This window comes from Sinocyclocheilus anshuiensis, unplaced genomic scaffold (genome assembly GCF_001515605.1).
Source record: "Sinocyclocheilus anshuiensis isolate Anshui unplaced genomic scaffold, SAMN03320099.WGS_v1.1 scaffold1394, whole genome shotgun sequence".
Taxonomy (NCBI): Eukaryota; Metazoa; Chordata; class Actinopteri; order Cypriniformes; family Cyprinidae; genus Sinocyclocheilus; species Sinocyclocheilus anshuiensis.
Window position 1 is genome coordinate 319,946 of NW_015558696.1, and position 11,685 is coordinate 331,630.

Sequence of the window (11,685 nt, forward strand, 5' to 3'; positions counted from 1 at the left end):
GATTTGCTCTATTTTTGTTACAGTTGTTACATTGTTGTTGATTGATCACAATCCAAGATCAGAAAAACAGCCAAAATAAAACCGAACTCAGCCAGAGTCACCTCTGGTCTTTTTATTTCTTACCATTAAGAATGTTCAAAATGAAATGTATTATTAAGTGTAAAAGAGATAATCTTTTTTTTTTCCTTTATGAGGCTCCTTGAGTCTGAAAAGGTTAAAAATGAACATAAGTATTAAAGTCAGAATTGAACTGTGATGCATTTCTGAGTCAAACAAGATATTTATTTTAAAAAATCTTTAACACTTATCTCACATCCGAGAATCTGAAAGTTGTTTTCACAAATTATCAGGATGGACATTTAGAGTAAACCGAAATAAAATGAAAATTAAATAAATAAATATTTTAAGATGTCAGATTAATTCATAATTTAAATAAATAAAAAAATAAATACATCTATTAAACATTTAAAATTCAAATAAATAATTTTTGATTACTTGTGGAACATTTATGTATAGTATATTTTAATACTTAATTTATACAGAATAACTAAAACATATAGCGATCATAAGGCCAAATCAAAGACAAATTACCATATTAACACATAAATGTTTCAGTGTGTGTGTGTGTGTGTGTGTGTGTGTGGACTGGTTCTGTGCGCCACCACGCCTCATATAATGGTTTATCCATTGATGCACTGTGATCAGATGAATGAAAAAGTTTGAGCGATCATTTTCTGAACTCACCTTTATTTGTATCATTAAAGTTTGATGTGTCGAGATGATCCTGCACGAGTCTCTCAGTGAACGGGCTGTCCGATACGATTGCGCTCCAGTGCGTTCAAACGTGCGCAAACCAACACAGACTCTTCAGACAGAGATATTCCTCCAGAGCACTCAAATCCACGAGACCAACCCATTCACGTTCTTCAGCAGCTCTGCTTGCACGCGCTCCTCGCGCTGATCTGTGGGAACGCGTACAGGAACGCTCTTCAGACGCGTTTCCCTCGAATCCATCAGACGCGCATCGAGGCTCCGTCTCCATTCATCTGCTGCTCCCGAAGACGCATGAATACGATCTCATGCCCCGTGTGTGTCGCGTGGGTTCCGGAGGCTGTTGCATCACCTGAGCGCGCGCACCACTGCCTCAGGTGATTCGGTAGAAGCGAGACTGTGTTGCACATCCCGAAGCGCTTCAATAAACGTGTCTGTCAGCTGTAAGAACATGCCACTGTCTCAAAACCTTGTGTGCTTCCTACCTAGACAGCATTTCTAGTGCGCGTCAGAAGCGCGCACAGGGCGTAATCTTCCATTTATATATATATATATATATATATATATATATATACACACACACACACACACACACACACAGACACTCCTAAAAAGTCACCTTCTCCTTGTAATACCTATATTATACCTTTGTCATTATACATATTGATGTCCTCATTTGTCACAAAAACGCGCACACTCACATACAAAAACACACTCTCTCACTCACACACACACACTCTCTCACTCTCACACACACACACACTCTCTCACTCTCACTCACACACTCTCTCACTCTCACTCACACACTCTCTCACTCTCACACTCTCACTCTCACACTCTCACACTCACTCACTCACTCTCACACACTCTCTCACTCTCACTCACACACTCACACACACACTCTCTCACTCTCACTCACACACTCACACACACACTCTCTCACTCTCACTCACACACTCACACACACACTCTCTCACTCTCACTCACACACTCACACACACACACATCATGAGGACGTTCCAAGAACATTGTTCTAAGAACATTTCCTCTGAACCTTATAAGAACGTATTTCAAATATTAATAATGTTATAAGAACGTTCCATAAACAGTATTTTAGGGATATTTTTGTCCAAACATTTACATAATCATTGTAATATTAGGGACATGTGGAGACATTTCTACTTTCATTATCTATACTTTTAGGAATTAATCATTAACTATGGCTTAAAGTAAACCAAAAATGAAAAATGTCTCCATTTACTGTATTCGTCTTCATGGCATTGCAAAAACGGATCACATTATTCTTCAGTGGAGAAGTTCTGAAGAATCGTCACATAGCTCATTTGACAACGGATGTCTGTCAACCTTCAAAAATGGTATGAATGTATCATAACAGTAATCCATATGATTAATGCACTATATTTCAAATCTTCCGAAGCCAAATGTCTCACATTTCAGTCTATTCTTCACACTAAACATCTGATTCCTTCAGAGAAGTACAGAGAAGAGATGCAATAAGTTCCTTCAAAAGGAACAAAACAGCAACATACGGGTTTGGAGTGACATGAGGGTGAGTGAATGATGACAGAATGATCATTTTGTGAAAGAAAGTCTAATGTTTTCCACTCCTCAACTCAAATCATTCCTTCACTGTGCATGCACTGTCAAAACAGATTATTGGAGTACATATTATACATAAAAAATACTGTTTCAGTCTTTCTACTTAAATCTTTCAAGTTTAATGCAATGCATTACTTGTTGTTTCTTTGTAATTGTGAAATTTCCAAGCGAAACTGTTTGACAGTAAATCCTGCATCGACTGAATTCAGAGTCAACAACTCATAGACGCTCGCTGATTCTCTCACACACACTTTAATAAACATGTTCATTAAGTGCTTTTGACACCAAACACAACAGCCAGATCAATTACATAATCATTCAAACAAAACAATAATGACACTCTGATTCCAGTCTGAAGTGATTTATTGTATCTCCTCAGACTGCAGACAGAACAGCTTGATTACATGTGTTCAATCATATCAAGGCCAGCACTCACCTAAGCATCAAATATTCAGCTGATCTGAATGAATCATAAAATATAAATCAGCAGAATGATTCGCTTCACTGAGAGTAATAAGAGTCTATATTCTTTTAATAAGATCATTGTCACTGACGACTCTTACAGGATGTGTTTTATAAAGCAGCAGTGGAATGAATCCATAAATGCATTGATATATTAAGCTGTTAATCAGTATTTCCCAGCTGCAGTAAACAGACAGGAGCGAGACGGTCTGTGTTGAGATGTGTGATATTGATCCGTTTACACACCACCTGCACATCAGTGTTAAAACCAGAACACTGGCAGCTCAGACGCAGCTTACCGCGGTAAAATCAGCAGCAGCAGCCTCTCCCACATTCACATTACAGCTGCACAACTGTTACAAACAGGTTTCCTCAACGCTTTTGGTCAGACTAACTGGCTGAGCCAGAGCAGGACACGATCAAACAATTACTGCACTGTCATTTTTTTTTTGTATTGTTTTAGAAAACATTTTCACTCAGAAATTGCTAGTCGATTTCACAAACAGTTATACAAAAACAGCAATAACGCATTGAATTAAACATGAAATTTTAAGTCGAAAAACTGAAAGTGTTTTGTTTTTGTTTGTTTTTGAGTTTTATGCATTATGATTCAGAGGCAGAGATTTAATAAGTGACAAAAACTCTTTCTGTATGTAACAATTTTAGCATTATTGATCAAATCATAAGAGCTATGCAGGAACAAAGCGTTTTAATGAAGTTCATCTATTCATCTCAGCAGGTGATAATTATAGTTTACAGACTTCATCAACATGCTGCTGACAGACGATCACATCAGCATCAGAACAACACACAGATGCATGAGCAGCTGCTGCAGATGCTGACGGAGCAGGTGTCTGCGCATGTGTCTGCAGGTGTTTGCGTCTGTATGCTTGTGTCTGCAGGCGTCTGTGTGTATGTATGTGTGTGTCTGCAGGTGTCTGCGTCTGTATGCTTGTGTCTGCAGGCGTCTGAGCATGTCTGCAGGTGTTTGCGTCTCTATGCGTGTGTCTGCAGGTGTCTGCGTCTGTATGCTTGTGTCTGCAGGCGTCTGAGCATGTCTGCAGGTGTTTGCGTCTCTATGCGTGTGTCTGCAGGTGTCTGCGTCTGTATGCTTGTGTCTGCAGGCGTCTGAGCATGTCTGCAGGTGTTTGCGTCTCTATGCGTGTGTCTGCAGGTGTCTGCGTCTGTATGCTTGTGTCTGCAGGCGTCTGAGCATGTCTGCAGGTGTTTGCGTCTCTATGCGTGTGTCTGCAGGTGTCTGCGTCTGTATGGTTGTGTCTGAAGGTGTCTGTGTGTATGTATGTGTGTGTCTGCAGGTGTCTGCGTCTGTATGTGTGTGTCTGCAGGTGTCTGCGTCTGTATGCTTGTGTCTGCAGGCGTCTGAGCATGTCTGCAGGTGTCTGCGTCTGTATGCAGGTGTATGCGTCTGTATGCACGTGTCTGCAGGTGTCTGCGTCTGTATGCATGTGTCTGCGTGTGTCTGCAGGTGTATGCGTCTGTATGCGTGTGTCTGCAGGTGTCTGCGTCTGTATGCATGTGTCTGCAGGTGTCTGCATCCGTATGCGTGTGTCTACGTCTGTATGCTTGTGTCTGCAGGCGTCTGAGCATGTATGTGTATGTCTGCAGGTGCCTGCTTCTGTATGCGTGTGTCTGCATGCGTGTGTCTGCAAGTGTCTGTGTATGTATGTATGTGTGTGTCTGTAGGCGTCTGCCTCTGTATGCTTGCGTCTGCACATCAGGACTCGTCTCACCAAACACTCCGATGGGCTCAAGATCTACTATAATTACACAGATCCAGCTGTCATATTCATATTGCCTGACAGATAAAGTCCTGTCCTACTATTTTCCTTGAATCTGGTTTCACTCAGAAATACATCAGATTGTGCAAGTAAAATGGGTCATGAATGTTGTTTATCACTGACTTTATCAAATGTTTCTGCTCCGAAAACCTGAATTTAAACCCCACTCTTCAAGTAACTACTCTGAATTACTACTTTAATCAGAGCAAGATTTAGAATTGACTTTTAGAAATTAAATTAGTCAATTACCAACGCAAAGTTATAAAAACTAAATAAAGTAGTAGCACATAAAGCCTTGCAATAAATTTCAATCCATTATCCGCCATAGCATTGCTTTGTGATGTAAAATTTGAGGCACATTCACTCGTTCTTTCTCTTCTTCTCACAACAAACTTACACTCGTCCTTTTTTTTTTTTTTGGAACCTTCCTTTGAAACCGTTGTTTTTCATTCTCTATCATCATATCTCACCCTCTTCACATCTGTGTTCTTCATGATGAACCGAACACTTACACATAATTAAACTTCACACTGCATTCTGACGGTCAGTAAAGTCTGATTCTGATCTCAGTAGCGAGAGAGCCTGTATTTGGTCATGCCACAAACTACATCAATCTCAGATTAAAAATAAGTGCATTGGAACTGAAAGAGAAAACTGGAAGGGCCTTCTGAGCTAACAAAACATTATCCAGTCTGAAATGCCAATTACAATCTCAAAATATTGCAGTCAGTAACAGAAGCTTTTATACTGGCAGTGAAGAGTGAGATCTGAACTGAATCATGACAAACGAGCAACACTTCCTTCCTCACCATCTGCACTCACTGCGAGGAAACGGAGAAAAAAACAATCCACATCTGAAAGCATTTGACTTCAGAAAGTTGGACAAGAACACACAACTTCAGTATTTATGAGATGAAAGAAAAGACTGCAGTCCGTGATGCTCACAAACACATACGTGCACACAGAGAGAGAGTGCTTTGGCAATACCTACTTTACATGTCATGCCAATAAAGCACTTTTGAACTGAACTGAGAATTCTAAATTCTGTTTTAGAATTCTAGAATGTTTGTCCTTTCTTCTAGTGTTGATGAGTCACGTGAGTTTGACCGGAAGTGTCAGATGTTCCTCTGGCGCCCTCTAGCGCCGCACATCACAGACACACATGTAAAGGGTTTAAACGGTGTAATTATGCCTTCTTCCTAATTTTGTTTACGTTTTTTAACTTAAGTTGAGATGTTTTTAAGCAAGGTGCAATCACATATTTTATAACAAAGAATCCCTGTCCCCAATATTACTGTGTTTAGTTAATGAACAGCTTGTTGATTGGTTGCATAAGTCTGATTTGTCAAAATTTCGAGCAGGTGCCTGGAACTGCTTCTCTCGCGCTCTCATGCAACACAGTATCGTTTCACACCGATTCTCTCTCATCCCAACTTCAGGTGACTGTAAACATCTCAAGACTAGCATGCTTTCAGAGCTCCATGCACACCTAAAACCTCTCAAACACGCTGATATCAGGATTCACACTCAAGAGCTCAACACAGGAATCAACCATGCCTGAATGGTTAAAAGCACGAGTAAAAATCCCCTGCATGTCTGTCTGTGTTGTGAATGTAGACAGTGGATGGGTTGGTGCTCCTCTCCTTCACAGGTTTGTGTTCTCAAATAAACCAAATCAACATGAAAATATAATCCACGTCCGCCAGTTCATTTGGCTGGTTTGGCCTCCAAAACAAACTTTTTTAAACTTCCCACCTGTTGCGCTTAAACCTCCTGATCAGTCATGTGACTGCAAAGAGCCGCAGGAGTTTGTTTGTTTGTTTGTTTGAATAGCCAGCTAACACGTTCACATAACTTTCACTCACTTCAAAGGTTGCAAATGTAAATGTAAGGACAAAATATTCTTAAAAAATGTTTATGGAACGTTATTGTTATTTGATATAAGTTCTCATAATATTGACAGAACATTCTTAGAATAATGTTCTTATGATGTTATTATTTTTGCTGAATGTTTTTGGAATGTTAGCAGAAAGCATTGCAACAATGTTCATGGAAATTGCAGTTATAGGATGAGTGCATGCATGGTGCGCATGCGCAGTGTGCGAGTCGAGTCAGTAAAGTTGCTTGCTGTGGCCCACATTGCTCTCCTGTCAGTTCCTTAGAGAGATTAATATAATATCATAACACAAATGATGTTGTTCGTTTGTGGTGAATGTTCTTAATAGAAAATGTTCTTAGAACATATTTTTGTTAGCCGAGTAGAGATTACAATTATCTCACGATTCTGAAGAAAAACGTTGATTACAAAACCTGAACATTAAGCATTTAATGCTGAACATTAAACAAAATAATGTTGTTTTTATGTAATTTATTAGAGGTTTTGACAAAATGTTCCTTGCATTAGTCTGTTTTTTTAAAATGCAATAACTAAAAGTAAATAATTAATTTAAATGAAAATGTAAATATCACCATATTAGAATTGCAGATTAACAACAGGGAAAAAGACAAATGAAACATTACTAATGAGTCAAAATTTTAATAAAACATTTTTATGTACAGATGTTTACTGATTAATATTTATTTATTCATTCATTCATTCATTGAACGTTTAGTCATTCAATAACTCACTGATAACAATTCTAAATGAATGAGAAATGAAGCTGATCTTCATACTGCATTGATGTTTTAATTTGTATCTAAATCATTTCAGTACTGTATCTCAGCAGAAATGAATTAAATTACAAATGGACAGTTTTAAAGCCAAAGTTTGGGGTGTGAGGCGGGTCGTTCATAAATTATCTCATACTGGACACACACTGCAGATGTCCTCCTGCTTCATGACTGATGAACGAATACAGACTCTGAAGCAGAGTAGCATCAGATGCTTTCAGAGCCAGTTTAACCAGATGAGTCCAGAGTCACACATGACAGATACAGCCAATCAGAAAGCAGATTTTGTTTCCATGCCGATAGTCATGACTGACATACAACATAAGATTGTAAGAGTGTTGACAGGATTCATATGTCAGCTGAGACACGTGTCAGTCACAGAGAAGATAAGCATTAAACCAGAACACTTTAAACACACACACGTCATATGAACGACATGAGCATGCAAAGTTTCACTCACACTCTTGAAAATAACGATTCCAACAGCAATACCACAGAAGATGTGTGTGTGTGTGTGTGTGTGTGTGTGGGTGTGTGTGTGTGTGTGTGTGTGTGTGCGTGTGTGTGTGTGAGAGTGAGAGTGTGTGTGTGTGTGTGTGTGAGTGTGTGTGTGTGTGTGTGTGAGAATGAATGTGTGTGTGTGTGTGTGTGTGTGTGTGGGTGTGTGTGTGTGTGTGTGTGTGTGTGCGTGTGTGTGTGTGAGAGTGAGAGTGTGTGTGTGTGTGTGTGTGAGTGTGTGTGTGTGTGTGTGTGAGAATGAATGTGTGTGTGTGTGTGTGTGTGTGTGTGGGTGTGTGTGTGTGTGTGTGTGTGTGTGCGTGTGTGTGTGTGAGAGTGAGAGTGTGTGTGTGTGTGTGTGTGAGTGTGTGTGTGTGTGTGTGTGAGAATGAATGTGTGTGTGTGTGTGTGTGTGTGTGTGGGTGTGTGTGTGTGTGTGTGTGTGTGTGCGTGTGTGTGTGTGAGAGTGAGAGTGTGTGTGTGTGTGTGTGTGAGTGTGTGTGTGTGTGTGTGTGAGAATGAATGTGTGTGTGTGTGTGTGTGTGTGTGTGGGTGTGTGTGTGTGTGTGTGTGTGTGTGCGTGTGTGTGTGTGAGAGTGAGAGTGTGTGTGTGTGTGTGTGTGAGTGTGTGTGTGTGTGTGTGTGAGAATGAATGTGTGTGTGTGTGTGTGTGTGTGTGTGGGTGTGTGTGTGTGTGTGTGTGTGTGTGCGTGTGTGTGTGTGAGAGTGAGAGTGTGTGTGTGTGTGTGTGTGAGTGTGTGTGTGTGTGTGTGTGAGAATGAATGTGTGTGTGTGTGTGTGTGTGTGTGTGGGTGTGTGTGTGTGTGTGTGTGTGTGTGCGTGTGTGTGTGTGAGAGTGAGAGTGTGTGTGTGTGTGTGTGTGAGTGTGTGTGTGTGTGTGTGTGAGAATGAATGTGTGTGTGTGTGTGTGTGTGTGTGTGGGTGTGTGTGTGTGTGTGTGTGTGTGTGCGTGTGTGTGTGTGAGAGTGAGAGTGTGTGTGTGTGTGTGTGTGAGTGTGTGTGTGTGTGTGTGTGAGAATGAATGTGTGTGTGTGTGTGTGTGTGTGTGTGGGTGTGTGTGTGTGTGTGTGTGTGTGTGCGTGTGTGTGTGTGAGAGTGAGAGTGTGTGTGTGTGTGTGTGTGAGTGTGTGTGTGTGTGTGTGTGAGTGAGTGTGTCCCTGGTGTCTATATGGATGTATGGTGATTCTGGTGAATGGTGAAATCACCAACAAAATGAAAACAGTGCAAAAGAATTCAAGGCAACCAAAATAACAGAAGTAGAAATAGACTCAACATGCTTATCTCTGTCAGACTAAACTGTGTTCGTCACAGAGGGAGGGGAAGATGATTTACACTTTCTATTTCCCCTTTTTACCGTCATGCATGCGCGCGTCGTGTTGAATGCGAGATAAGCTTGACTTCTGTTCTTCCTCCAAATGTTATGAAATAATATCTGAGTGCGGAGCTGCAGGTGAAGCTGACATCGTGAGGCTCAGACGACAGACACACAGATCATCATTTCATGAGCTGTAAGTACAATGATCTTTCTAGATTCACACGATCCTTCAGCGTCTCTTTCTGAACTTTTAGCATTAAAAAGGAGGAATAAACACCAGAGACTCATGAGGAGAAATCCATCTGTTAAAAGTGTTTTTGTTGATGACAAACTCACACATGTACAGTATATTAAAGGGGAAACCGAGGCTAGAATCACAGTGTCTCAGTAACTATGAGTCAAACTTACACAAATGCTTGTTTTGTTATTTTAATTCCCAATATTTTGACACAACAAAAGCACACTGACATCAGACAAGAGTCAGAAGGTAGATTCAGACTTAAAGATTGAACTGTGCTGTCAGAACAAGAGTATTTTTAATCAGGTTAGGGGCAAGTTGTCACATGTCTTATATGCTGTAATTTTAACACATTCTAATAGAACAAAATAAACCTAAAGGAATACCAATTTGTTAAATTACATTAAACAACCCCACTGAACAATATAAAGTGAAGGGTGACAACTAGCCCCGCTATTTAATGTCAGGCACGTCAGTGGTTCACACTGAGCCTGTGATCCGTGAGCAAAAACGATACACAAATGAGATGAAAGTCTTTGCATCGGTGCAGCTGCAGCGCTGCAGAAACGCACGGAAGCAGGTGAGCAGAACACGAGCTGCTTACAGTACAAACCTCAGACGAACACGTCACCGCATTCTGGGGAAATTCTGCTTCAGACAGCTCTGCTTAGAAGATCACAAACCCCCTGCAGAATATACTAAATGTGCATTATGTTAACAAAATAAGTGGCATCATGAAAATTGCATGCTGTCTGTTATTCATAACAGAGGTTTGCGTTTCCTCCACAAGACAGAATAACTCAATTTATAAAATCTGTTCAAAATTTTACACACCCTTTCATTACCTGGATGATCCACAACTATGTTTTGTGATGTCTGTTCATGAGCAGTTCATCTGCCTGATGTTCATCTCCTGCACTTTCTCTGGTTTTCCAGCATCTTCTGCGTATTTGACCCCTTTCCAACAGTGAGCGTATGATTATGAGATCCATCTTTTCACACAGAGGACAATGAGAGACTCAAACACAGCTATTACAGAAGATGAAAACATTTACTGATGCTCCAGAAAGAAAACACGATGCATTCTGGACAGAATGACGATGTGCACATTCTTCTAATTTTTTATCATATTTTTTTCATTTAGTACAGCCGTTCAGAAATAGTCTACTCTTAATGCATCGTGTCGTTTTAACTGCTGTTTTTATCACCAGTCATTGCCGATGAACATGGTTGGCGATCAATACATACACAATTATATTCCAGCATCAAACAGCTATAAAATCTTCTGACGATTAATTAAAAAATTCAGTGTTGACTTTTTACTTTTAAATACTTAAATTAATTTACACATTTTGATTTGATGACTGACTTTTAATTGACGCAGCATTCATACTTTAATCCACTATGGTTTCTCAACCATGATGTTGTCAACGTTGTAAAAAGTCCTGAGATATTATGCTTTTCTAAAATTGTTCTCAAACAGAAGAGATCATTAAAGTCATTTACACAAACTACTGTACACTGTAAAAAATAACCGTGAATTTAACCTGTTAATAGTAATAGTAATAGTAAAAACCTGTTAAATGGTTAACGGTAAATTCCCCTACTATATGCGGTGGAAAACTGTATTGGACATTACATGTATTGGACATTAATTTTACGGTAGTATACCGTTTTTGGAAGTGAAAAAGACCATATAATTTACAGTGAATAACCGTAAATTGACATTCCCAGAATTCCTTGCGTTAAATTTCAAATTTTATGTTTTTTTTTGTTGAAATAACTGTTTTTCTTAGTTTTTTCTTATCAGTTTTGTATATTAGGGTTGTGTGTTACACCTAATGTTGTTAAATATTCCAGCATCAAACAGCTATAAAATCTTCTGACGATGAATTAAAAAATTCAGTAAGTTGACTTTTTACTTTTAAATACTTAAATTAATTTACACATTTTGATTTGATGACTGACTTTTAATTGACGCAGCATTCATACTTTAATCCACTATGGTTTCTCAACCATGATGTTGTCAACGTTGTAAAAAGTCCTGAGATATTATGCTTTTCTAAAATTGTTCTCAAACAGAAGAGATCATTAAAGTCATTTACACAAACTACTGTACACTGTAAAAAATGACCGTGAATTTAACCTGTTAATAGTAATAGTAATAGTAAAAACCTGTTAAATGGTTAACGGTAAATTCCCCTACTATATGCGGTGGAAAACTGTATTGGACATTACATGTATTGGACATTAATTTTACGGTAGTATACCGTTTTTGGAAGTGAAAAAGA

The 11,685-nt window shown here is 39.3% G+C and overlaps 1 protein-coding gene across 2 annotated transcripts in view; it reads left to right on the plus strand.

The window, feature by feature from the left end:
• The first annotated feature begins 9,196 nt into the window (after positions 1 to 9,196).
• The window catches only part of LOC107681416 (GRB2-related adapter protein 2-like), a 13,026-nt gene continuing 10,537 nt past the window's right edge, over positions 9,197 to 11,685 (plus strand). The window contains exon 1 of one of the 2 annotated variants that reach the window (XM_016477712.1): positions 9,197 to 9,349. The gene's annotated coding sequence lies outside the window, so the exon portion shown is untranslated. Of the gene's footprint in view, positions 9,350 to 11,245; positions 11,300 to 11,685 lie in introns of those variants that run through there. The other variant, XM_016477713.1, reaches the window with a different exon arrangement.